Here is a 26,640-nt window from a genome sequence, read left to right on the forward strand (position 1 = left end):
CCTATCAGGAAACATTTGAGATTGAAATCAAAATGTGAGGACTGGCAATTGAATTCTAATCCTTTCAAGACTGACCTTGGCTGCAACTTCTTGCACTCTCTCTGCAGTTCATCTGAGAAATTCCTGGCAAGACACTTGAACTGTACGTCTGAGAACTCCTGCATTTTGAGAGTTTAGAACAAAAGCAGGAAAAGACACTCCAAATACTAATTTTTGCCATTTTAATGGACTCTTTATTACACAACAGACAGATTCCAGAATTAGTCTGTACATCATGAAGGAAAGAGACACAAAAATATCATTAGGACACTTCCTATTATGAACTAGAAAGAGGGGCTAGTGCGTAATCATCTCTGTTTAGCCACAAAGATCCATAATTTTTGATCCAAGAAAATAATCAAACTTACATTTCTTCTAGACAAATATTCTTCTAGGTGCAGGGAGCATCAACACTTGGACTTATTCAACACTTGACAGCTGAACCAAGAAAGACTGTCACCATGTGCAACAGGCAAATAGATGCTCTGCAAGAATCTGCAGTAACCCATCAGGTCGTTCACTGGGTTGGCTACAGGACACCTACACCACCTTCTTTTCTTCAAGATAAGCCTCACAGTCCCTGAGCTCCTACATGCAGAACAGACTCTGATGAGTTTCAGCTCCACTGAAACAAATTAAGGCTTCATGCCTTCAAGCAGAAAAGGACAGGAAAAGGAAAGCAATTTTTAGGATGCTTTATTTCTTGCTTGATGACTTCTATCACATCAGTTTTGCAAAGCCATCACCTTTTCAGTCTCTTGCCCAAACAAATGAAGCCTAACACCACAGAGAGGATTTGATAAAGCCCCATTCTGCAAAGCCTTGGTACATTTTTATTTCTTATAGAAATGAAATAGAAATATAGAAATTCTTGTGCAGTATTTCTTATACATTTTCATTTCTATAAACAACATCCCATGTTCTTTTATTTTTCTGAGGCACTTCAGAAGAACTCTACACAAGAGTTACAGGATACAGGCACTTTTGTTTGTAGTCAGTTCTCACAGAAAACATCCAAGAGCTCAAATCTACCCTCATGGGGTATTTCCAGCATCTTATTTAAATTGTCATTTGTGATGCAGCCTGCCCCAGGCAGCAAGGCTCTCCTTCAGTGCCATTTCACATCACATAACACTGCTGGAGCTCTGCCCTGGCGCCCCTGCCCAATGCTGTCTGCAGGAACAAACTGCTTTTGCACATTCCAGATGTTTAAGAAACATCTAGAGAACTGAAGAAGAGCTGCTGAGGAAATAATCTCTGCAAGTATCATGACAGAATCATACTTGACTGTGATTCCCTCAACAGCCAGAAGAGAAGCCACCCACCTGGAAGTTACCAGCTCAGTGTTCAGGAAGCTGACACCTACTCTAAAAATAATAGGTGCATGTGCAATTCTTCCACCATGCCCTTCAGAGGTACAGTGCACAAGCTAAGGATGGCTCCTGGCATATAGAAATATGAACCAAAAAGTCATGGCATGGCAGTGAAAGATGAATGTTTGAGGTGCACACTGGAGCAACTGACTGTGCACATTCCTGCCCACCACATCAAAGTGCTCTTGCTGATCTTTGCCTTATATTTGCTAAGCATGGAGAATGAAAAGTAGGAAGCTCAAAAAACCCTTTAGCCAAGAAAGTCACAAGACACTTCAATGTTAAGTTTTTTCCATAGTAACAGGCTACAGTTTCTCTTAGAATCTGGTTTCAAAGTCGATGAAATAGGATTCTGCAAGAAACTCTATACCACAGCACAGAAGCTCCCATCATACACTGACCTCTAGTGTAATAAAGACTCAAAACATCAAAAGTCTCTCTGAAGACTTAGAAAAATTATCTTTTTTTTTTTTTCCCAGCACTCTGAAGAATATTTTCATGCAATAAAACAGACTGAAGTCAGAAGGGCCTCCCCGGAATACTCTCAATTGTTTAAGAAAACTGGAGCATGGGGTAAAGAAGCTACAGAACTTAAATTGTTCAACGGATGTGAAGTTCCTGCTGTGTTTACATAAAGTAATTTACATCAAAGCTGTATTTAACTTCTTTGAACCCAGCTGAATTTAACACCTACGCGTTTTGAATGTGTAGAATTGTTTCCTAACTACAGTTTTACACAGCTAAATTAAAAAACATTTAAAGTTGAAATATTCAGCTTGGGCAAGTCCTGTATCAGACAGATCACATTTAGACCACCCCAGATTCTGCACAAGACTCTCCAAGTGCCTGTGGACAGGGTGGCTGACTCAGATGTACCTCCTGTGGCCAGCACTGAAGACTCAGAGTTTGCTGGAAGTGCAATACAGAAATCTGCATGAGCCCTCACTCCCTGAAGACACAGGGCTCACAGAGGAACGTGGAGGTGGCTCTGAGCCCAGGCAGACTGGGGTGAGAGAGGAGATGCTTGGTTTGGGTTAGCAGCTTTTGAAGATGGTAAAAACACAACCTACCAACACCAAACAAAAAGCACAAACAAAAAAATTAAGTTAATTTCAAAAACAGTTTCAAACAAAAATGGTTTCCCCGCAACTTTTAAGATTGAAGAATCTGTATTTTTTTATGAGCTAATTAGCTTTATGACAAGAATTACTTAATTAGAGCATAGCCAATTCTAAGAGAACAGAACAACCGAAATGGATACCCAAACTATTTAGGCATGTGTGCCACTTGTATGCCACTTCTGTCCACTCCCTGTGCACCTGCCTCTGGACAACAAATCCCAGAGATGCTTCCTTTACTTCAGACCATTTCTCACACCTCCTTAAAAAGCAAGGAATCATCCAGAGGCTGTTTCCAAGTGAAATGATATTTTCAACATGAGCAGGCTTTCCAAAGTCTGGCATATGTGGCTGTGGTGGAACAAGAGCTTTTACCTACACTCCAGAGAAGGAACTCACATAAAGTATCTTTTGAAAAAGATTTTTAAAGCCTCAGAAATATTAAATTTAAAAAAGAGTTAAGCACAGCATGAAAACAGTCTTCATAATGTATGAAGTATTCAGAAGTAATCTCAGAGGGAAATGTTTGAAATTAAATTCAGATCAACTAGAGAAGGTCCTTTACATTTGCAGTCCCAGACTTGAGTCTGTGAAGATAAACCAGGAAGTGAGCACCAAATTTTTAATATTGGTTTCTAGCTGTGAGTATCAGAACTCAAACTCTTATCTGTAATAACAATACCTAAAAGATAACTTTAAATGACTTAAAAAACCCACTAATTAATGATGTGTTCAAAGCTACACTATTTCAGACCACTTCTGAAATAAATGTAAATCACTAGGAAGACAACTATTAATATCTGCCACTTGTCTTCTGCACAGCAGGGAGCTTTTTACCAGACCAACACTGAGTTCCACCTCAACTAAAGTTGTGACCTTCGTCCTGACTTGGATTTTTGGATATACTATATCCTGCAATCTGAAACTGGCAGCATCTCTGTCAGAACAAGGTGATAGCACCAAAGTATACAGGCTGTAATGAAGCACAGCACCCTTCATGCAATTTGGTAATCACACTAGGACAATGAGGACTTGTAGCTCAGAATGCTCCAGGTCAAACCTTACCCATAAGAATCGCTTTTGTTTTCTTTACCACATTTATTTATTTTATAAGAAAGAACTCTCACTGCAGCTATAGCACAGAGACAAACAGAAGCATTCAGGATTTACAAGGATATTGGTCACCAAGTTAGATCACTTCAGGCAGAGTTATGACTAAGATTCATGTATTAATATGAGGGCTCCTGCTTTAAGCCTCTCAGCCATACTTTGTTTGCAATACAAGGAAGCCAACTCAGCCACCTACTTACCTCACATGCAGCCCAAACATCAATCAAACAAGAAACTACACTGAGCAACCTCTTTGCTTTATTAGAAATCCCTTTAGAGTTTAGCCTTATGCTCAACTCTAATTTCTATCCAGAAAACAGTTTACCACCAGCTAGGAAAACACAATACCACTCTCCCAGCTCCAAGGAAGGAAGAGCTGAGGCACAGAGCACACCAGACCCCTGAATTAGGGACTGGAGAACTGTGTGACCAAGCTCCAACAGCTTCACAACAGATCCTTCCCATTGTATTTGACAGAATATGTCCTTCCAACTATTTTTTTCTCTAAATTCTTGTGTTTAATTCAATGCATGTGGTGAGGGGAATGACTTTTAGAACAGTGATGTGCAGCAGTACACAGATGTTCCACATTTGTCATGTCACATGAACTTTGTGGCTAACACCCAACCTTCAAAAGTCAAAAAGCCTCCTACATAAAAATCCATATGATATATTTGTTCCTAGAAGAGCACCAGACAATATATTAGATTCTTGAGATAGGTTTCTCCAGTATTATCCTTTTTAAAAAAACAGAACAAAAAAACCCACCTGCAACAAGCTTTGATTCCAAGAAGTTTAAAAAACCCCAAACAACAAAAAAACATAACCAGACATAGAAGTTAAGTGGTGGGTTGACAAGATTTGTCACAGCTAGAAGAAAGCCCTTCAAATTGAATTAACTGTAGTGCATTGTGTAAAGAAAATGCACATATGTTATATACAATCATATCCAGAACATTTTTTGGCTAGCCCTTTTTCTAAAGAAACTTTAAAAAGACAGAAGTGACAAAGACAGATTTATAACCAGCACAGACCTCCAAAATCTTCACTCAAAAAACTTTCTTAGTTTCTTTCCTCTCAAATGAATTCAAACAGAAAAAGATAGCATAGAAATTGATGCCAGAATACATGACTTAAGCCCTCATACCCTTACTTTCAGCACTGCTTTCATAGTGTACATGGTTCAAAATGCTGTGCATCCAGGAATTTGTGTGCCCAGGATTGGTGAAATGCTCCATTCTAAAGTCTAAATAAAGTATTAGGCCACTGATAAAGTATCAGCTGCAGATTGTGTGAGTTATCAAGCACCTGTGATTGATAATTTTTTATAATTTTTTGACTGATATTTTTTCCAAATTGGCGGTATAATACCATGCAATGATTTGTTTCAGGCACTAACTCCTGAGCTATCTTTACTAAAGGGCAGTAGTTCTTATATAGAAATGTGGTGTAGTTGACAGATCACTACCTGTACAAAAATCACATTTCTAAGGGAAAGTTAGCTCGAGTTAATTATTAATTCCTTCTGGAATGCACCCAGCTTACACCTGAAAATCTACAGCTATGACCAGTTCAGTATGTTTGGATTTTGGCATACACTAGAAAGCATCTATTAATAGGAAGCACACACTAGAAAGCAGCTACTAATTCATACATCAGTGTTTGCAAACAAACAATAAATTCAAGTAGAATAAACCTAAAGCCACTTCCTGCCAGTTACTGCCTCTGGCAGACCTGTGGTCAGCACCCTGTGTGACACAGGACAGGTTTCAGTTTCCTGCTGACAGAAGCTTGCGCCACCTTGGCGAAGTCACCGGGGCTGGATGTGGCTCCATGGCAATCTCAGCCACTGCTGCCTGCCAGACTCCCACTCCTCTCCCTTCCCTGCTCCTCAGCGTTTGACCCTGCACTGACTCATTTCAGACCAGCAACCATAAAAAGAATTCAATTGCTCTGGTAGGTACTGAACACAGATGAGTCAGGGCAGGGTCAGGAGGGCAGAGCGGGGCAAAGGGGAGGCTGGTACATGTGGGTGAGGACCCAGCCAGCCCCCAGAACCCAGCTCCCAGCTCATCATTCAAGATAAAGGAGCTCTTCAATTTCACAGGGATCTGGTGAGCATAAATAACAAAAGGTTAAAAAAGCACCAAGATTCATATTAACTCACTGGAGCAATTTTTTAGATTATTTGTCTAAGGAAGGGAATTTTTTTCTACATAACACCCATTTTGGTGTAAGTCCTTGGCTTCCATCACTCAAGTTTCTAAGCTCTGTAGGGACTTTGAGTCAGAGATTTAGTGAAGTAAAACAAAGCTTACAGAGGAATCCAGAGGCTCCAGGATAGCTCTGTTTTGCAGGAAGCTCCAGTACAAGGGATGTAAAGGGAAAAGGCACAGAAAGGGCCTTCCCATACAAGATGACCATTTGCTGCTGTTTCTTTGTGTGACTCCTTCTGTATCTGGGTCTGCAGCCTTACACAGATTTATCTGAACAAGTACAAATTCCTGTATCATAAGTATGCATAGTGCTTTATCTCACCTGGACAACACCTAGCACAAACAAAAAAACAAACAAAATATAAGAGACTCTTGAGGATGCTCTCTAGATAAGGTGTCCCCAAAAGATGGAACTCGTTTCTCCTCTCTCAACAAATGGAGGAGACACAATCCATTCTTAAAGCACCCCAAAAGGAAGCCACAGCTCCCTATGATCTCCAGAGTGCTGGCTGTATCTCTGTGGCTGTTTGGGGCTGGCTGTCTCAAAGAGCAGGCAGGACAAGCCATTGGGATGAAATCCATCAACTCCATGGCTGAACATCTCAGCTATCTCTCTCCTCCAACACCCATGTTCGGAGGAGCATATTTTTCTGGTGAAACTGTTGTACTCTTCCTGGTGTTTCTGATGGCACAGCTGTCTTAGGAGAAGAATTACATGAGATAAATGGGATCAGAACAGAAATGTGTTAATAGTACCAAAGTAGAACAAAAAAGGTCACAGCAATGCTCACATTATTACCACAATTAGATACAGTAGAGAGAAAGTATTTAACAATATATATTATCTAGCAGAACAACTAGCAAAAAGCTCACAGAACATTTAAAGACTATTTTGAATAGATTACTAAAGTGACCTGTTGGAAACATGGTTAAAGAAATCCAGCATATATCTAACAATAAGTTTATTTCTTAAGGCATACTTTGTACAACTATGGCATGTATCACCTCACATATACTTTAAACAATTAAGTATTAACATTTACCCCTCTGCAAAACCTTAAGTAGCCTCTGGAGTCTTTAGTCTCCTTGTTTATTTTATGAAATCACATCACAAATAATCCAGCCTTATTCATGAGCAAAGCTCTGGAATTTTTCTCACTTAATAGTCTACATAATTATGGTAGAGATTATCTTGGCCTGGAGGTTTGCATAGTTCCTTGCTAACTGTCTCTGCTGTTAAAAAGTTTACATTGCTTAACAGTTTATTTATGGACTTAGGTTCTTTTGGTTTAAGATAACTGTCTCAAATTATACCCAAAGCCTTGGATCAGAGCAATTCTGTGGTGCACTTCACTGTAGCCAAGAGCAGTCTCGTTAGTCAGTAATGCAGCTGTGAATACTGTATGTAGAATACAATAGTTGGAATTCACTGGAAGCAATGACATTACCATTCAATTTGCCAGTTTTGCATAAACCTGTTCAGAATATACCTATGCTGTTTCCAGGGTAGTGAATAAAACAGTGGGGAGAAAAAGCAAGCATGATATGCAGATCTTGTAAAGGAAAGTTATATATGTTTATTACAACACAAGAAGAACTTATGGTAAGATTCTATATTTTCAGAGTGAAATAGTCTGTGCTGACAAATTCAGTTTTGAAAACAGAACCATAAGTACCATAAGTCAGAACACCAGGAAGGCTGGAAGAGCCACAGCTTGATTTGCATATTTAGTTGTTAGCAGCAAGAAACCTCCAGCAGAACAAGTGGCAGAAGAACATCTTTGCCTCATGTAACTCCTGGGAAAGCTGATTCTCACAGCACATTTACTGTGATCCCCACCTGGAGCCTTATCACTGCTGGCAAGCTCAGCCAGCACTGCTCTCCCCCACCACACGGCTGGGAAGGCATCCCAGCAAGCACAGCCCTCCCTGCTCCACAGGCTGGGGGAACTGCAGAGCAGGGACAGCAGCACATCCTGCCCTGCACAGGGCTGTCCTCTTGCTTTTCCCCAGCCCCATGGAAATTCCTGACCTGCCTGTCCAGGGCAGGTGTTCAGTCTGCCAGTCAGCCAGCAGCAGGCAAGTGCTTTCTCTGAAACATACACAATACATTATATTTCTTTTTTTTTAAATGGGTTTTAGGTAGCCATGTTTCACTTTGAATGAAGAGTGAGGTGATTTTCAAGGCTAGCAATGAGCCACTGAAAAGCTAAACACAGTGTAAAAAGGCAATGCCTTCTAAGCCACATAAGTCGCTTTGCTAATGCAAAAATTAACTATTTGCATCACTGCTGAAATGTATTTAAGTTAAAATGAATTTCCCTACTTAGAAGTGAAAAAAGAGAAGGAGAAAAAAAAAAAAACCCTTAAAAACCTCACAGCACAATACAAGCAGATTAAAATTTCAGGGTTTACAGCACATCTAGGAATCAACTCTTGTCTTCAGTATCTTCCTTGCAGTTTAGAGAGTACGTGCTGTAAAACACCCACTTGTCAGCCAAGTGGGCTGTGTTTGTTATCTCAGTGACTTCTCAGCTGCACTTGCACAGCTCTGCTCAGCCAGGCCTTGGTTAGAAACTGGGGCTGGGCTGTTTGCACCCCTGAGACAGAACCTCTGACAGGGGCCAGTGTGCAAGGAGCAGCACGGGAATCTCTCTGACAGAGTGCCCCAGGACAGAAACAGTGGCCAGAAACACAGACTATAGTTAGAGCTTCAGTCATGAGTTCAGAGGGCAAATTACATTGCTTGAGTCCTCACAGGCACACTCATTCCTTAATCTGCAGCTTGAATTCCTTCTACATATCAATTAGATATACCGGAATAAAAGCCAAGCACTAGCTGCATGAACTCGCCGATCTCACAAATACAGTTTTTAAAAAGTGCTGCAATTCCTACATGTTCTAGACAGTGCCAGAGTGGATATTCCAGTGATAAACAGTCCAGGTTTTACCCAGATCCCTGTGTACACCTGACTGTACATTCAAATAGCTTCAGCAAGATTGACTAAGATACACCTGGTATAGAAAAGGTTCCTTATATACCTGGAAATCATTCAAGTCACAGTCATCCATCCTAACACAGGCAAACGTCTAATGAGACTTGCAGTCAGTTGCCTCCTCAACTGTTTACATGAGCAAGAACAATTACAATTTTCAAAATTTTCCCATAAAACCCCTAGAATTGGAGCACAACTGTAATTAAATAAATGCCAATTTTAGCCAAAATGAAATATGACCTTAGATTTAAAGATTCATTATTTAATAGCTCCTTAACAACTAAAATGTGACATCAGAGATGGTTCCATTACAATGCCTCTCTTAGCTCCTTTAGCAGGGGCATTAATTATGCAGGACACCTTCTCAAAGGACTGCAAAACCAAATTATAATGTTCTTGTTGAGTAGCAACACTCATGGAAGTAGTATTTTATTAGCATGTAAACCAATGTCTCCTGCCAACCTAATAGTACTATGGAAGAGATTTCCACACATGCTTATTAGATTGTTTTCCAAGTCCTCAAAATGATTTTTTGAAACATTTCTTCAGACTCAGAGACATTTGCATGTTCTGACTTCATAACAATAGCAGCTTTTTCCTTTAGAACACACATTCCATTATGCAGATTACAGTTCTTAACCACCTCTTAAAAAAACCCCATATATTCAATAATTCATTATCACAAGGTAAATTTTATTTGATTTTCTTAAATAACCTCACTTCTCTGACTCATTTTCCTGCCATGTAATCTCCAAATTGTAATTTAAGTCTATGGCATTTTCAGTACATAAGTTTCAGGGTTAATACCAAGCACTAAGGTCTAGAGAGTCACTCCTTCAAGCCAGTCTGTTCTATTTCTCCAAAACAAATCAATTTCACATCCATTTTTATACTCTGTCTTCCTGAAATAGATGAGAAATACTGAAAATCAGATGCATCAATTAATTTTTAGACTGTTTACAAACACGATCTGGAGCACATTTTAACTCCAAAGCCATTAGTAGCATGAAGTATTCATTTCTTTAAAGATGCTGAACTTTTACAGGCCAAGAAGTGGAGTGATCACAAGTGTTTTCTACAGGACCACAGAGGAACAGAGCTGCTGCATTCAAAGACATAGAGAAAAGCTGACAGCAGTGTCAGCTCTGAAACTCCAGTTCATCACAAAAACCATTTCCAGTTTTGAACTTGCCAGTACTTACCCAGAGACAGGTGTCCATTTCTGCAGTTCAAGAATTAAGGGGGGAAAAAAAAATCTTTTTAAAAGACAGTTCTACATATAATAATCGTACAGTTTTGAACATCTAGTACTTCAGATTAGTCTGCTCTCAAAAATAAACGAGTCTGCTTTTAAAACTCTTAAAATGAATTTTGTTGGAGTTTATTTTAACCTCAATTTGTCTTTACTTACAGAGACAAAATTTGTTGAGACAATGTCATTCACTTAACTCATGCCCTTCCAAACTCATACTACTTCCCCACTCTGGCAAAATGATTGAGTGGTAAAAAAAAAAAAAAAAAAAAAAAAAAAAAAAAAAAAAAAAACCACAAAAACAAAAAAAAAACCAACAAAAAAAAAAAACCAAAACATATTAAAATGTGAATGCCCCTCTTTTTTTGGCCAGAAAAGAAAGATACTGCCAATATGGTGAAAGGAGAAGATTTGGTGAGGTCAGGCAAAGGTTGAAGTGCTAAATGAGAATGTAAGCTGTGCAGACTCATAAAAAAAGTAGTCACTTAAAATATACCTGCCTTCCAGCAGCTCTTTCCCTAAAGTTAGTAAGAGGTCACATAATTAGGAATCCTGTTTTCCTCTTCTTTTTTTCCACAGGCATCTCTCCTGGCCAGGTTATTATGTATCATCCTAAAATGCACAAACACATCACCAACTCCAACAGAGAACAAGTTACCTCAGTTATTGGGACCACTTGGATCAACTGGATGTGGCTGGTGTCTGGCAATGAAGTCTCTGGATTGAGTTCAGGAGGAACCCCCACCAAAGAAACTTCCCAAATACCCAGGAATCGATTAATGATAGAAAGAAAACAATAAAATCAAAATAGAAACAGCTGAATTTCCTACCAAAGGCTACAGTCACTGCTAACCACAATCTCTAGAAAGATTCAGAAATGGAAGGAACATCAAACGTTTGGTTTCCCCAGACAAGTCAGAAAGACATGACTAATCATGCACGATCCTTAACCAGTAGGTCCTGCACAAGTCCATCCAGATCATCTCTTTACAGTGTATTCATGACATCCCCCATGTTTAGATTTATCTCCTGTACCTAAGCATCTTGTGACAAATTGACTGAAAACAACTCCCTTATTAATAGAACTATTTTCATTAAAAATAAGTTCCAGAAGAATTCCTAAAGTTTTAAAAAAAGATATTTATCAAACAAAATAACATAATGAGGGACATGCTGGATTCATGTAGCCCATTGCACTTCTGTTCATCTATGTGAATTTTTAGAAATGCTCTGTTAGTGACCACACTGGAAAACAGAGGAACTGTTACAGAACTACAATGGTCTTCTGATCTGCAACACCTCAAAGCATCTCAATCCTTGACAACAACTGAGAATTCTTCACTGAACAATTATGGAACAAGACAGAAGACTTGCCTATACATGGGAGAGAGCTGTAGTTCCAAGGTCTTGCAAATGGATAGTACCAAACAAGAAAGAAACAGAAACAAAGCAAAAGCAGTAGATAAGATGAAGCAAGACTCTGAAAACACCTGAAACATAACTGTGAATCTTGTTAAGCAGGTGCACTCTCAAATATATTCTTGTTCTAAACAACAACATGGAATGCAGAAGATATTAAAAGGATTAAAAAAACCCAAACCAAAAACAAAACATAAAACACAATACTCAGATTGCCATGAACAGCCAAATAAAATCAGATCTTGTGCTCAAAGATCGAAGTGAGTATATTAATTAAATAAAATGAATAAAATCAATGGTGTAATTAACCCTGGAGAAAATATAAAGTCATATTTTTGAGCATAATCTGAACACTCCCAACCAAGTTCCAGAAGCACATTTCAGGATAAAGCTCCACCATGTCACATAAATCAAATTACACATGTTGGTACTGTGAGACATCAAAAATAGCCCTTAAAAAAAAGAGTGCTTCAAGCAGTGCTCAGCTAACAAACCCAGCAGCTCAGCTGAGCAGTGAGAACACCTTTGTTAACAATTAATACAGTGAAATCTCTGAACAACATGGACTTTGCTATGGAGATACATTAACTTTGAATCTAAATCTCAGATCCAAATTATGCAGTATTTTGGATGATAAAATCACCAGACAACAATGTAAAAACAAAAATAAAAAAAAATCTAAAGAGAATCTTTTCAGGACATTCCTCAAAAGAAAACCTGTGAAAAGGTTCATTTATAGTGAAGTTCATTTATATGTGAAGTTCATTTATATGTGAAGTTCAAAGTAGTCAAGCAATTGCACTCTGTTCATTGCCAGATGGCTCTGATATTTTTTATTTCATCTACCTGCAATGCAGAACAGCCTCTCAAATCTGGAGTTTAACAGTCACAAGTCTTCCTTTCAGACACTGGATGTACATCTACTGCCAGAATGACGTGAGAAATCAAAATATTTTCGTTTGGTTGTTTGTTGTTATTTTTTCTTTACTTCAAATACTTCAATTCAATACTCTATAATGAGGAAAAGGCTTCTTATCATGTAAAAGAAGAGAGGGCCTTCTTTTGTTTTGGTCAAAAATGCATATATGAATTAGCCTGGAGAATATACTGACAGTACAGCACAACCTCCTCTAAAATGCTGCAGCAATTCAACACTTGTGGCAAGCAATGGAGCCAGCTCAGGTGTCCTTTCTCAAGGAAGCCCAGCAATAATCTAGAGATCTTGTTCTGGGAGATGCTGTCTTCAGTCACAAGACTCTTGTACTGTGAGGAAGGTGTGCAGAGCCTGGCAGTTTTCCAGGCTGCACCTGGGATGCCATGCAGGCAGCAGGCAGAAGCAATAGCTCTGAGAAACTCAGCTGGCACTTCCTAGGAAGCCAAGGCACCTGGAACTGACCATCCATGAAGCTGTTCTGTTAAATGTGATTGCTTTGTTTCAAGCCAGTGTTTATAAATGACCAGCTTCTTGCACCCTATATTAAAGTGGTTTTGAGACTTTAAAAAAATCCTGGAGTTTATGCAAGTTGTCATAACTATTTTGTGGCCAAATATGCATTAGTGGCACTATTGAGCAGTTGCAGAAAAGGCTAGGAATCAGATCATGCTGGGAATGTTTCCAACCAGACACTTGTTTTCTGCTAACTCAAATAAGAAACTTATCTTCCTTGTGCCAAAGTAAATTCCCAGTTGCAAAACTAGGTGAAAAAGCAGGCCTTCACTGGTGATCACAAGCCAAAGCCATCAGGTTCAATAGCATGTATTACTATCTAGTAAACCTGTAAGCATTCAGCCCGAGTTTAGCAAAGCTTCCCAAAACCTCCTATGTTGTTTGCATTGACCCATGTATAGTTATTTCAAATCTCCTTAATATTTATTCCACACTCTTTAGTTTTCTCCACCAGTACAAAGAGACATGCTGTCACTATAACCATTCTAATTCCAAAATGCTGCAACTCAGCCTAATTTTAAAAGATGATGGATGGTCTCACAGCATTTTTACAATCTGACAAACACCATCTACAATCTTTGCTTAGTAAGAGTCATACACAGTTACAACCCAACACAGCCAAGCAACTGCAATCATTGCAGGCCTTTCCCAGCTGCAATTTTCCCTGGGAAGTGTAAAGCTTCCTTTAAACAAACAACATGTAAAAACAGTGTGGTATAGGAGCTACAAACACAAAGGGAAAAAATACAATTCCAACATTTTAAGCTTTAAATAAACACTATCTCAGGGTTCCATTTGAAAGTTTTTAGTTTGTCAAATCAGAACTGAGAGATGCCATCAGAAAACTCATATTCATCTAGGGATCCATGCTAGGCCAACTGAACTGTGCAGAGAACATCTTTTGTCCAGTCTGACACTGTCCCCATTGCACCAGCTCCCACATACCTTGGAAGTCTGACACCTTCCTTTGTTCACTAACAGCAGACACTGATCTACTGATCCAGCAACCAAAACCTGAGATAAAGCAGCTTACAAAGCTGAAGGAGTGGACTAGAACCATCCCAGAATAATCAGCACATGCATACAGCTGGGAACAGGAAGGAAAGAGGGAAATAGGAGGAGAGCTGTTAGAGTAATAAAATTTCATCCCAAAAAATAACATTATTGCAAGCTACAGACATAAAGGGGTTGCTCTGAAAACTGTGATACAGGTTTTAAAGCTCATTAAAACTGCCTTTACAACAAATTTTTCAGAGCAGGGTTTCAGTGGGAGAAGAGGAATCATTTATCTCGATTTAAAGTCTGCCATTCTAGAGAAGAGTTCTGAGGCTCCACAGAGTTTCCTCATTATCCTGTGCACAGAATACTTGATAATACCGTAATAATATTGTACAAAGTATTTACAATAAAAGCCTGCAAACTGAACAGCTGCTGGGACATAAACCAGAGTTGAGAGAGCAGCTAACACTGAGGATACTGGAAGGGAAAAGTCCCAAATCCCAAGGAAGTCAAGGTGCAAGCCATGACTTCCAGAAGCAAGGGAGGAAAGCGAGGGTAGGACACCAGGAGGATGCTGCTAGGGCTGGGTCCCAGAAGCCTCAGTGTGTGCAGCATGAGGCTCTGTTAACACTGTTTGTGAGAAACATGCATTTACTTTGTGCACATCCTTCCAGTACAGAAAGGTACACCTGACCAGAAAGAAAAGTTAATTTGTCCTAGTTTAGCAAATTATTGAAACTCTGCCAAAGCATTGTCCAGATTACACAAGACAGAGCTACTTGCAAGTTGCTGCTTTCAGAAATTACAGACTTCCAACGAGTTGTTTAACTTCTATGTTATTTTTAGGTTGTAGAAAGAGCAAGGGCTACATAGGTAGAGCATAAAGGCAAGAATTGTTCAGGCCTGGGGAAATCAGACTCTAGACACATCATGACAGATGTCCTGCTTTAAATAGCAGCAGTAATGTTCCAGTACTTGAGAACCCAGCTAACACTCCAAAATAGTAGAAACTATAAAACATTGATGAAGATATGATAAAGCTGTTTCAAACAAGTAGCCTGCACTGAAAAAAAAAAAAAAAAAAACAGAAAAAAAGACACTTTTAGCACTGCTAGCTTATGTGATTTCCTACATCCCCACCCATTGTCCTTTCTTCTGTCATTAAAAAAAAATAAAAAGAATGTGCAGTGTAATTTGAGTGCTACTTTTGATAGTGTGTTTGAAAAGAACAAAAACTAAGTAAAACTTAGTTAAGAAAGGGTTTTACTTCATGTGCAGTTTGATCATAGCTTGCATACCAAATCCAGAATAGGGATTTGAAAAAAAAAAAAAAAAAGAGAAGACTGAAAAAGACTAGCATAAAGAAAAAGAGGGATGTTCAGTGAAGTTATAGAAGTAATTTTTCCAGTCACCTGAAACCGAAGCACCCAGCCTGTAGCACACATCACATACTAGAGGTGTACAAGTCACACTGACATAGCACAGAGGTGTTCCAAGGAGTGCACACAAGCACAGGGTGTGTGTGTGCATGTGTCTGTGTGTGTGTGTGCATCTGTATGTGTGTATGTCTCTGCGTGTGTCTGTTTGTGTCTGTGTGTGTGTGTCTCTGTCTGTGCACTGAGTGATGCTGCTGCTCTGGGAGCTGCCCCACCACCAAAGTGGGGCAATTTGAAGTGCACCAGTTTCAGAAACCCTAACAAAGCAACTCATCAAACATATTGCTGTATTTAATACAGGGATCATGTTCACTTGCTGCAACTGTCAGACTTGAGGGGGTAAAAATAATTGAGCAATAAAGATGGTCTCAGGCTTGTTGGCATTTGAGAAGTATCCAAGTCCCAGCAGCATGCACGGGGACTACAAGTGACTGGAAACATTTGAGCAAGTGATCTTCTGTTTATCAAAAGAGAAGCATTTCTTGGAGCAGCTCTCCAGGGGACATACAAAAAAAAAAAAAAAAAAGACAAAAAACCCCAACAAAAACTAGAACATTCTGAACATTTAATACACAAAACTAATGACTGTTTTACAAGAGTTAGAAGTTTTCCGCAGTAAGAATTTGTGGTTTCCTGTGCAAGGAAGAATGCCAATTCATACCAACGTGTTCATGGAAAAAGTTTTTTCAGGGCTTCCTCAAGAAACAAACCTCTGTAACACCAAGATTACTTGCTTTGTTTCAAAGGTGATTGGCATGATTTTAAGTTCTCATATTGGTCTTTGCATAAGAAACATTTAATGAAGTAACATTTGTTTTATTGGAAGGGTAGTGTCTTCATTTGTATGTTATTCTAGGAATCTCATAAGTCATCATAATTTTTGAAGGCAATAAGGAAGGTGCCTCATTTCTTTATTGCACTTGGAAAGATCTTTCAGCTGAAGTTCAACACAAAACCAATTCCCAGCTTCCTTACTTCACACACAAATATAGGCCTTTTGGGTTTTGCTTTTGATGTCAGCAGCTCCTTGCTGGCAAACACCTCCTGGGAATCCAGAAAAAGCATGTTTGACCACATATTGCTTTAAAGATTTCTTTTAAAGGCTACTAGGTCCTCTAACAGGAGGTCAGATGAAACAAAATCACTGGTAACTTCTTTTTCACAGCTCTCTCTTACTGTAAGGCAGGTTAGGTTCCCAAACCAGGCCATGGAAATTTATATCTTACCTGGAATGTTTAATCTGCCTTTTCCCTGCCCACACAAATCCCTTCAAATTATCTGTGGCTGGACTATTCCAGTTGGGTACACCACACAGTGCACTTCAGACATGAAGTTTATTACAGAAGTATAAGCTGGGCATTCCCCTCTTAAACCACAAATTTTAAGAACCTGAAATGCATCCCTAGCAGCAGTTAGCCATGCTATAGTTTGCTTTTATTAATGTAAGCCCTAGAAAATTGTTTAGCCAGGTTCAGTGCCTCTTAAATTCAAAGTTAATTTTACTCAACACAATTTATTTTCAAGCTAAAAGAATTAAAATTGCATTCCATACCAGGAATCCATATAAACAACTGGGTTCCCATACACCAGGCTTTTGCTGGCAGTAGGAAGCCACAATTACTTTGTTGCCAACCCACAAAAACAGTACAAAAATAGGTATTTGCATGCAAGTTGTCGAGTCATGCATGCAACAAATATTATGGAGACAAGACAAACAAGTGTATTTCAGGAAAAACAAATCCTTTGCCTGTCAACAGTCGGCACTCTGCAGTACAACAGGAAGGAAGAGGACGGGCCCAGGGGGAGCATCCAGAAGAGGTTTGGTGCAATCCCATGGTCAGGGTGTTTATAAGCTCTGCAGAGTCTTTACTCTCTGAGCTTTGCAAGGGTCAAGTGTTGTACAAACTCCTTTGAAGTAATATTTGTCACAGCATATACTTCAAACCACAAACGACAGAAGACTCTGACTAAAGTAGTTTAAGCCTAAATGCAACAGCATGTTCCAAACAGGAATACCTCAGCTACGTTTTGTGGAGTAAGGTGGGAGAAGCAGCAGTCCTGGTGCTGTTCAGCAGTTTACAGCTAAATGCTGATTACAGATGAGAGCACAGCCTCACAAACAAGGCAAAGCATCCAGAACTCAAGTAGCTGTAACAGGCAATCCTAACAACAGAGCCTAACTAAGCCAGATCCTTATTATTTAAGTAAACATACTGTTTTCTTTTTGTAATTTTGTTCATTATTGCAACTTTTGCCTAAGCAACCTTCTTTCAAAGCCTTGAATCTTTGTCTCTATCTTGTCGTGATAGAGACAATTTGTGCAGTCTCTGGGGAGCTGTGCACATGGCTGATAAGCTACACATGGGGCAGAGACTTAAGCCACACAACCTGTGAGACAACAGGTACCCAAACTCATCAGTGTGCAGGACAACCCACACTAAGAGCTGCAATGATCACTCTGGAGAGAAATAACTTTAAGTGCCAAAGTTAAAGATCATAACTCTCATAAGCTTGCAGCTTAGTGAAGAAGCTCTGCCACTGCTCTATTTCTGTCTTTTTAAACTGACACATACTATAATTTTTAGTCCCAGAAAGCAGTGGAAGAATCAGTGGAGTGAGGCAGGCACAACACCACTTACCACTGAGCAAAGGAAATCATTAACAGCAACAAAAGGAAACAAAGGTGGAAGGGATCAGCTCAAGCTACATTTTCAGAACAGCATTTTTTCTACTGCTAGAAATGCTTCTCTCCTGTGCAATCAACAAGGTTTCCTCCTTCATTAAGCCTTAGAGTTTTCAGCTTTCCTGGAGTTAGAAGGTATTACATAGACAGACATGTCTTTAAATTGGCTAGGAAGCCAATTTAAGTTTAGAGGAAACTTTAAAATAAATATTTTCCCCTGTAGAGGATGGAGCAAATTTAAGCCAAGTAAAAAACACTGGCAGAACCTTTTATTTGAAAGAAAGAAAGAAAAACACCTAACAAAAAGCTTTCTCAAATGCTTTATTTTTATGCCTTCCCAAAACATTCACCAACTTCATTAAAAACAGTCTCAGGAGGTGGGTGAGACGGTAATCCCTTCTTTTTCCCCCTCTATTATTTTAAACATATTTAGCCAATTTAAGGCCATTTAAAATCTTTTCACTTCACTTCTCACCACATTCTTAAAGAAATATTTATTTTTCCTAAAGCCTTCAATAATTGAACACTAATCACTAATCAGACACTGTCTTCCTCCTCTGTTCAACTGAGGACAAACCAACACTTCCTTACTTTCTTACTTCTCAAAATCCACTTCTCCCAGTCTCCTCTATGTCTATTCCCTAAACTCATTCCAAAGGGGTTTATGAATTAACCAGCAGCACTTCAAAAAATTAAAATGTTAAGATGCTCTCCCTAACTTTCTCTGGAACAGAAGCTCCCTCTCCATTCCCTACCCTTGTCTCCATGCCCTCAGTGTCAGCTGTCTTCCTCTATTTTTAAAGCATGGTCAATCTGCTGTTCTGAAAGAGAAACCTTGTTATCTGTTTTCCAAAGAACTGTTCATACATGTAATTATTAAATTCAGAACACACATTCATTTCTGCATTTTCTGTGTTAGCTAGGCATTTTAATCTAATATCTATCACTCTGCTCAGTGAGCATAACTAGTATGATCACTTTAAACTATAAACCTGTATTTCTGCTATGACTTCAGACAAATAATGATTTAGTGCTCCAACACCGACTTTGAAAAATTAACTTTCCAGAAGACAAGTGCAAGCATCTAGTCAAACAGTGTTCCAACTTCTTTTAAGACACTTGCATTAAAATGGAAAAGTTCAAACTCTGAGCTATTTGGAGATATGAAAAACAGATCCTGAAACATGCCAGCTTAAATCAAGAGACTTTTTTTAGGGTTTTGCTTTTGTCTTTACAGGTCAAGGCTCTATTATGAAGCCAGAGTCATCCTAGCATAATTTAGGTAGTGTTGATGTTTAACGTGAACATGAAAGCTACAACCAGCAAGGATAGAGGTGAAAGGATGGGGAAAAGAAGAGGTAGAAAAAAAGAAATGTATTTACAATCACCTGGAAATTTCCTCTCTGAATAATAGGGCATTCAGGCCAGTTACAATGGGTAACTTGGACCCCGGGGCAGAGGCAGTCTTTTCTGCTATCAGGAGCAAGAATACACAAGTCGCTCCCTTCCAGTCTCCTTCACCATGCAACAAATAGCAAAACCATGAAAGAAAATTTACATTTTTCAAATACAAACTGCATTAAAAATTATTTCAGGTGAATACCTGATGTTTCCCCTTGTATGGGAGTAAGGAAACTAATCAATGGCACCAGCTCAAGCCTCTAAAAACTTAACTTTATCACTATCTTTAGCAGTCTCTAGCAGCAGCCAAGGATACACTCCTCCTCACCCCAAGTTTCAAATTGACAGGTTAAGTGGTTAGAGTAGTAACTTTAGTCATGAACAGAATTATCTCCTTTTTCCAAACGAGCTAGAATTTACTCTGACTTTCAACTTCTGTATCTCCAGGCAGATAGCTATGGATTCAAAGCTGCAGTAAGGAGTTCAGTCACACAAAACATCTTCCAGACATTTCTTACCACTTTCATGGAAGGGAGAGCAGGCTGGAAAAGGCAGGTCTCAGCCTGTGGCTCCTCACCTGGACTGAGCACTCACTGCAGATACAAGATCCTGCAGGGCCCCTGCTCCTTCCTTGACACCCAGTCTGAGCAGTGCTGCCACTGAAACAAAAGTTCCCAGATCAGTAAACAAAGGGTTGGCTGACAAGAGAGCACAGGATGCCTTGTCAAACTGAACATTGTTCAGAGAAGTGGTTAAACAAATGAGCTGTTGACATGGCTTTAAGGCACACCATTTTGTAACCCAGTAATTTTGGATTAGTTACCGCTACAATCTGTGGCTGTATACGTGAACACAATTGTATTTCGTGTTTGTTTCAAATCTACAAAACAAGGGTTTTTATGCAATCTGTTCAACTAATGACAAAGAAAACTTCTAACAACTTCGATGTGGTACCAACAGCCTGCTTTTGTTTTAAATCCATTCGAAGCAGGAGAGGGGCTCACAGCATCTAACATTTAACAAGTCAATTTTATCTCCACTAATACTTAACACCAGAGAAACAAATGCAGCTACAGTTGCCTGTATTAAGCAGCTGGCAAGCTCAGAGATGGAAAAGTTGCAGAACAGCTGGGGAATGCGAGACCCTTTTGAACAGGCTGCTATATGATCCAAAATAATGGTACATGTTTACACACAACACAATGGCAGCAACAGCCAAATGCAGGTCTAGCGAATGGACTACAGCTGCTCCTTCCCTCAGACAAGCCCAGCAAACAGATAAAAAGGAGTTCATATTCACAAAATATGGCTTTCATCTTAAAAGACAGCAGTCTGAGCTTCAAAATAGACAGCTGACCCTCCAACTGGACCAAACTGTACAAGATTCTGTATTAGAAGTTACCCTCTAAAACAAATCTGGGTTAGGGTCACAGAGCTTTCCAAGCTGCTGCTACTTTACCACCAACAGTTTCCAGCAATGTGTTACTCAGACTAACAGGTTGCCATCTAACTTATAAAAAAACTCCTCTCATGACAGTATTTTCCAGGTAGAGTTAGGAAGTCAGCCATTTACAAACTCGTTTTAACATCAATTACACAGGACGTAGCTTTCCACTTCAGATGAGGACAATGCATATGCTAGCAAAGAGGGTGTGAATAAACACAGGCTTTACATCTTCTTGTATGTTTTTTTACACTGGTGTTGCACATCGGTGTAAAAGTAAGTTGGCACCTGAAGACAGCACATCCCACTGCTCACCTAGACAGAGGGGTGGCCTTTATTTCGTGCCTACTTATGCAATAACTGATAGCATGTTGCAAGGAGCACTCGCTTGTTTCACAACTGCCATATGAAGATGACAGAATTTTGTACATTACCTCGTACAAAAATTGCATCACCCGATTTCAAGTGATCTTCCCAGTTTTCAAGTCTCAGAAGCACAGTATCAGCGGTACCATCTGATTGCTCAAGACAACCCACAATCAAATAGTGCTAAGGAACTGGCTTAATTAATAGAATTAATTAATATAATTAATTTATGTCATAACCAGATCAGTTCTAACTATTCCAGGCACCAAAACAGAGTTAGTAATGGAATGTTTCGACTCATTGCATCCTGATTAAAACTAGTGCAAGTCAAAAGAAATATTTTTTGACTGAGAGAAGAAGACAGCATTGAAAGATCTCCATTTCTGCTTCTTCTGCACATAGCCATTGAAGTTACAACCCCAGTTAAGAGCTACTCAGAATAGGATGGTTAAAACTGGACAAAGACAGCTGTGATCATAGCAATAACAGATGCAGACACAATTTTTAACTTCCTTTGCTTTTACAAAGAAAAACGCCACTAACAGCCATCACAGAAAGCAGGATTTTGAAATATGGGTTGTAAGACTACCTCACAACTAATGGGACCCTATTAATGGCAAATGTATCTCTCAGCACACTTAAGCAACAAAATGCCACATCTGTACACTTCAATTTCAGATTAAAAAATCTTTCTAGTGAAATTAATTTGTGAATTAAGCCACATTTGTAAGGAAATTCCCCATATTAATAAAAAAGGAAAATAAGTTGATCCTTGAATCATATTCACAGAAAAGCTGCTTCCTGTACCAAAACAGTACTATGCCAGGTACCCCTCCTGCAGTCAAAGAAGTGATGGGAACACTACCTTAAAATCCTACCATCTGTAAAGGTAAGAGCACAGATTTGCATTTCCTGCTGCACTGACAGTGCACGGATACAAGTGCTGCTGTGCTGTGACACTGGGAGTGATGGTTTGTATCCCCAGGGGACCTCAGTGAGCTCCAGAGCCCCATTTGCTCCAGGGGCTTTTTCTCCAGGGTTTGGAATCTCTTCTGCAACCGAGACACAGCCAGTTTTGAGCAAATCCCACTACTCTAGTGTCTCTAGAATCTTGTTCTCAAAATAAAAACTTAAGAATGGAAGCTTAAAACGTTGCAGGATGTGATGTGTCATCACATCAGCAAAGCTGGGCATGGTTCAGTAAACAGATGATGTTTAACTATTACAGGTAATGCACTGACAGTCAGCCCACCTGAGCAAGTGATATGGGACTGATCTAGACCATCCATAAGATCACTGAACCTCTCCCAAATTACTCTCTGTACTTATCTTAATGGATCTCTCTTTCAACCAAGCTCACAATAACCAAAAAAAAACCAAACCCAAATTTTAAAACCCACAAAAGAACCAAATAATGAGTTTCTTAACAGCTAGTTTCCACTGAACTAATTACTGCTTTAAAGGAGAAGATATTTATCTTAAAACTCCAATATTGTACTTAGCAGGTACAGACAAAATAAGTGTACTTAAAAATCATTATTTGATTTCACTCTCTTCCTTTGTAGCCAAATCATATACTGTAACTTATTTTCAATTAAAAGAATGAGAAATTTTGTGTGCATGAATGGGGGTGAGTTTCTGGATTTCTGAGAAGTTTTTTTTAACATGTATTTCACCCGTGGATATAAACTTGGGTATTTCACAAGACAATTAACTACCACTGGTATTTGCCAGAGAGGAACTAAGAAAACAAATACTCTAATAGCTTATTCCTGATTTTTTTTTACTATAACTGCCCACAGAGGTTGTTTTAGAAATTGTTGGGAGGTACATCTACACCAAAGTGTACTTGCCATAACAAAGATTTCCCTCCATGTAGATCCCCTGACAGCCATGTCCCAACAGGCTCCAGATTGTTCATACACATACCATGTATTGTTCAAAGCAGACTTGCTTTAAGCAAGATTAAATACCTGTTCAGTTTGAACTGTCCCAGTGCCAGGGTAAACTACACTAAACTAGTTCAGATGATTATCCTGCTGGGCACCAATGGCCTTTGAAACTCCCAGAACCCCAGAATCTGCTGCTTCTGGGAATTATGCCAGGAGCTGTGGGATAGCTCTCCACAGAGGACATTACAAATTAAATATTTTAGAAGTGTGCCTGTGTTTACATGGAGCAAGGCTGGAGTTCAGCATATGAGTCAGCATGGTTTGCATCCACTCAGAACTGAGCAGTGCAGTTGGGAACTATAAATTTTCCAGTGAAACAAAGGGTGTGAAATGATTCCCCCAGGGGAATACAGTCAGGCCGCACCTAGCAAGAGCTAACACTCACCTGAAGACAGGAATTTTGTTCAGAGCTTTATTCTGAAAAACCCCATGACTTTCCTCTGATGACTGCAGAAGTTTCTACACAGGATGGACACTCTGATCCTGCCTGTATCAGAGAGGTTTGTGATGATACCATGGCCAGATAAATTCACAGGCATGCACATCCAGGCTATTATACAACCCTTTAGGCATTACAATTAACTACTTCAAAGGGAAAACTGAAGCATATTTCCTATCAGGATAGCAAATCAAAATTTTAACTGCATCTCACTTAACACAGTTACATGCAACAAAGCCTCCACACAGATAAACAAAGCAGAACTGAAACCGAGCAAACTACTCTAAAGCATCTCACCATGCTGTTACCTACGGCCAGATGCATTTAAGGACCAGGCCAAAACCCTCTCATTGCAGCCTCAGGGGGCAGAGGAGAACAGGGTGACATCTCAAGCCCCTCAGTGTCCCACCAGGGAAGAATGTCTCTTGGCAAGAACAGCTGTCAAGCCTGTGTTTCAGGAGCAGGGCACATTACCACTATCCCTTCCCAGTCTCCAGAATAAGCTCTTCTATCTCACGAAGGCTCCAAAAGGACAACAAAGAAACCAGGACTGTTTCTCTGAAAACTCAGGCTGGACCTCTGCCACTACTGGTTACACAGAGCCAGAGGACAGCCCATCCTCACCTCGAACTGCACTTCCAGGTCTGAGGCAACACCTCAGTGTAGTAACACTGTTCACAGCCCTGTTGTCATAAACCTCATTAGCCACGTGCATCAGGCAAGAGTGGTTTCAGTTTTCCGGTGGCTGTTGTTTTCATTTTGAACAGATGAGATTAAGATATTACAGGCTGAGAACACTCTACAGTATGATACAGTCTGGCTTACTCTTCCAGAAACACATTTGCCCATTATATAAATAACCAGACTTGTTCAGAACATATTCCGTATCAGAGGGACTGCTTGCACTGCTAGAAGAAGGAGGTACCAACCAGGACAAGAGTAATGTTTTTCAGTGCATGAAATGCTATCTGAACTAGGATCAGTCTATGATGACACTTATAACCGTCAAAGACACAATATCAAAACTAAATGAGTAATGTTCACTTCCTATTTTCATTCCCAGGCTTCATGATGCTGCTCCCTGCCAAGTAATAAACTTGAGTACACTCAGTCTTCAAAAGACCACTTTATGTCCCTCTTAAAGAAGTCATAATCCATGATCGTGATCCATCAGGCTACAAGTGTTACTAGTAGAATGGATGCAAAGGTTAAGCAGTCAGCTCTGCAGCACTAGGTATCCATGCTTTACAAGCACTGCACTGATAACCATCGGCATACCCTACTCATTTTTCTCCTATTAATCACAATACCACATTGTTTCCCCCCCCTTTCTAAACGTCATATTGTTTTCTGGAGTTTGGACGAGTCGAGGCAAGCCAGAGCCCCACTGCTGAGCCATTCAAGGTGAGTACTCTCCAAACCAGCTCGGCGGCTCTGGGCCGAAGCGGTTCCGTGCGCCACTCAACAAGTGCCCTGTTGATTCTGTCCGCCTTTCCCGGTATCCTACCGAGCTGCAACCAGCCAGCATCATCAAGTCCCTCTTTCTTTACATCGCACGTGCGCGCTGCCGCCGCCGCCGCCGCCGATGCCTTTCCTTTTCCAGTTGAAAGAAGAGACAAAACTCCACCAAACACTTCTCAGCCCCGCTGCGATGCGGCCCCTGCGCCGCGCCCCCCGCTCGCTGCTCCCGCGGGCGCCGAGCCGTCCCCGCGGAGCCCCGCGCCGCCGGCGGCCCCGGCTGCAGCGCGGCCCCGGAGCAGGTGCTCCGCGGCGAGCGGAGAGTGCGGGGCGAGCTCCGCATCCTCTCGGGCTGCCGCGCCGGAGAGCCCCGAGCCGGAGTGACAGCGCGGCGCCGGCGGGGCAGCGGCTCGGGGAAGCTCCGCGGGCAGCTCCGCGACCGCGGGCGCTGCCCGGGAGCGCGGGGAGCCCGCGGCGCCTCCGCCGCGGCGGCAGCGGCCGTGCCCGGGGGCAGCGGCCGTGCCCGGGGGCAGCGGCCGTGCCCGGGGGCAGCGGCCGTGCCCGGGGTCCCATCCCGCGGGGAGCGCGGCCGCCGCCACTCACCTCGCACCCGGCGGCTCGGGGGCAGCCGCTGCCTCCGGCGGCCTCGCCGGTCAGTCAGTCAGTCCCTCAGCCCGCCCGTCCGTCCGCCCGTGCCTCCGGCCGGTCGGCGGGGCGGAGCGGGGCGGGGCGGGGGGAGCGGCGCGGCCGCGGGGGGCGGGGGGCGGCCGCCTCCTGCCGGCGGGGCCGGGCCGGGCCGGGCCGGGCGGGGCGGGGCCGGGCGGGGCGGGGCGGGGCGGCCGCGGGGGTCGGCGCGCCCCGGAGCGGCCCGGGAGAGGCGGGACCGTGCGGAGCTCCCGGCCCCGCGCCGCACGGACCGAGCCGGACCGAGCCGAGCCGAGCCGAGCCGAGCCGAGCCGAGCCGAGCCGAGCCGAGCCGAACGCGCTCTCGTTCCCGAGCGCCTCCCGCGGGCTCCGCTCCGCGCCTTAAAGGAGCCGCGCCCGGCGGGGCGGGGAGCGGCATTTTTGGGTCCCTTTCACTGAGCGTGGCCAATGAATGTTTAATTGTTCCCCCAGCCAGAGAGCTCCGGTGCAGCAAAGGGCTGGGAGGGCTCGGCGGCGTCACTCGCGCACGGCTATGGGAGCTCCTGCGCTAGCAGCGTTTGTGGAGAGTTTCCCTGCAGTGTACGTTCAGAGACACGCGACTGTTCTCTTTATTAACTTGCACGACCTTTCCAGGCCGTCCCAACCTAGTGGAAGATTTTGCTTCTGCTGGGCTGCAGCAGATCCTGGAAGACCTTGGGGAGAAGGCTCTCTAAAGGAGCAATTCCATAAATGTCCTGCTCCTTCCCTACTGCTGGGGCCACATGAGATAAAAGTGGGGAGGTCATAACCACATTTCATTTAGAGGGTGAAACTCTTTTCCCTCAGATGTATTTATTTGAAATCAAGG

General features: G+C 41.4%; 1 protein-coding gene across 10 annotated transcripts in view; it reads right to left on the reverse strand.

Annotated features, from left to right (window-relative positions):
- Window positions 1-25,891, reverse strand: part of SVIL (supervillin) — a 133,041-nt gene extending 107,150 nt beyond the window's left edge. For 5 of the 10 annotated variants that reach the window (XM_085564412.1, XM_085564546.1, XM_085564538.1 and 2 more), the window contains exon 1: window positions 25,752-25,891. The gene's annotated coding sequence lies outside the window, so the exon portion shown is untranslated. Of the gene's footprint in view, window positions 1-20,007; window positions 20,149-25,751 lie in introns of all 10 variants that reach the window. The other 5 variants (XM_085564401.1, XM_085564394.1, XM_077788770.2 and 2 more) reach the window with 5 other exon arrangements.
- Window positions 25,892-26,640: the final 749 nt, after the last annotated feature.

This window comes from Lonchura striata, chromosome 2 (genome assembly GCF_050655825.1).
Source record: "Lonchura striata isolate lonStrDom1 chromosome 2, ASM5065582v1, whole genome shotgun sequence".
Classification (NCBI taxonomy): domain Eukaryota; kingdom Metazoa; phylum Chordata; class Aves; order Passeriformes; family Estrildidae; genus Lonchura; species Lonchura striata.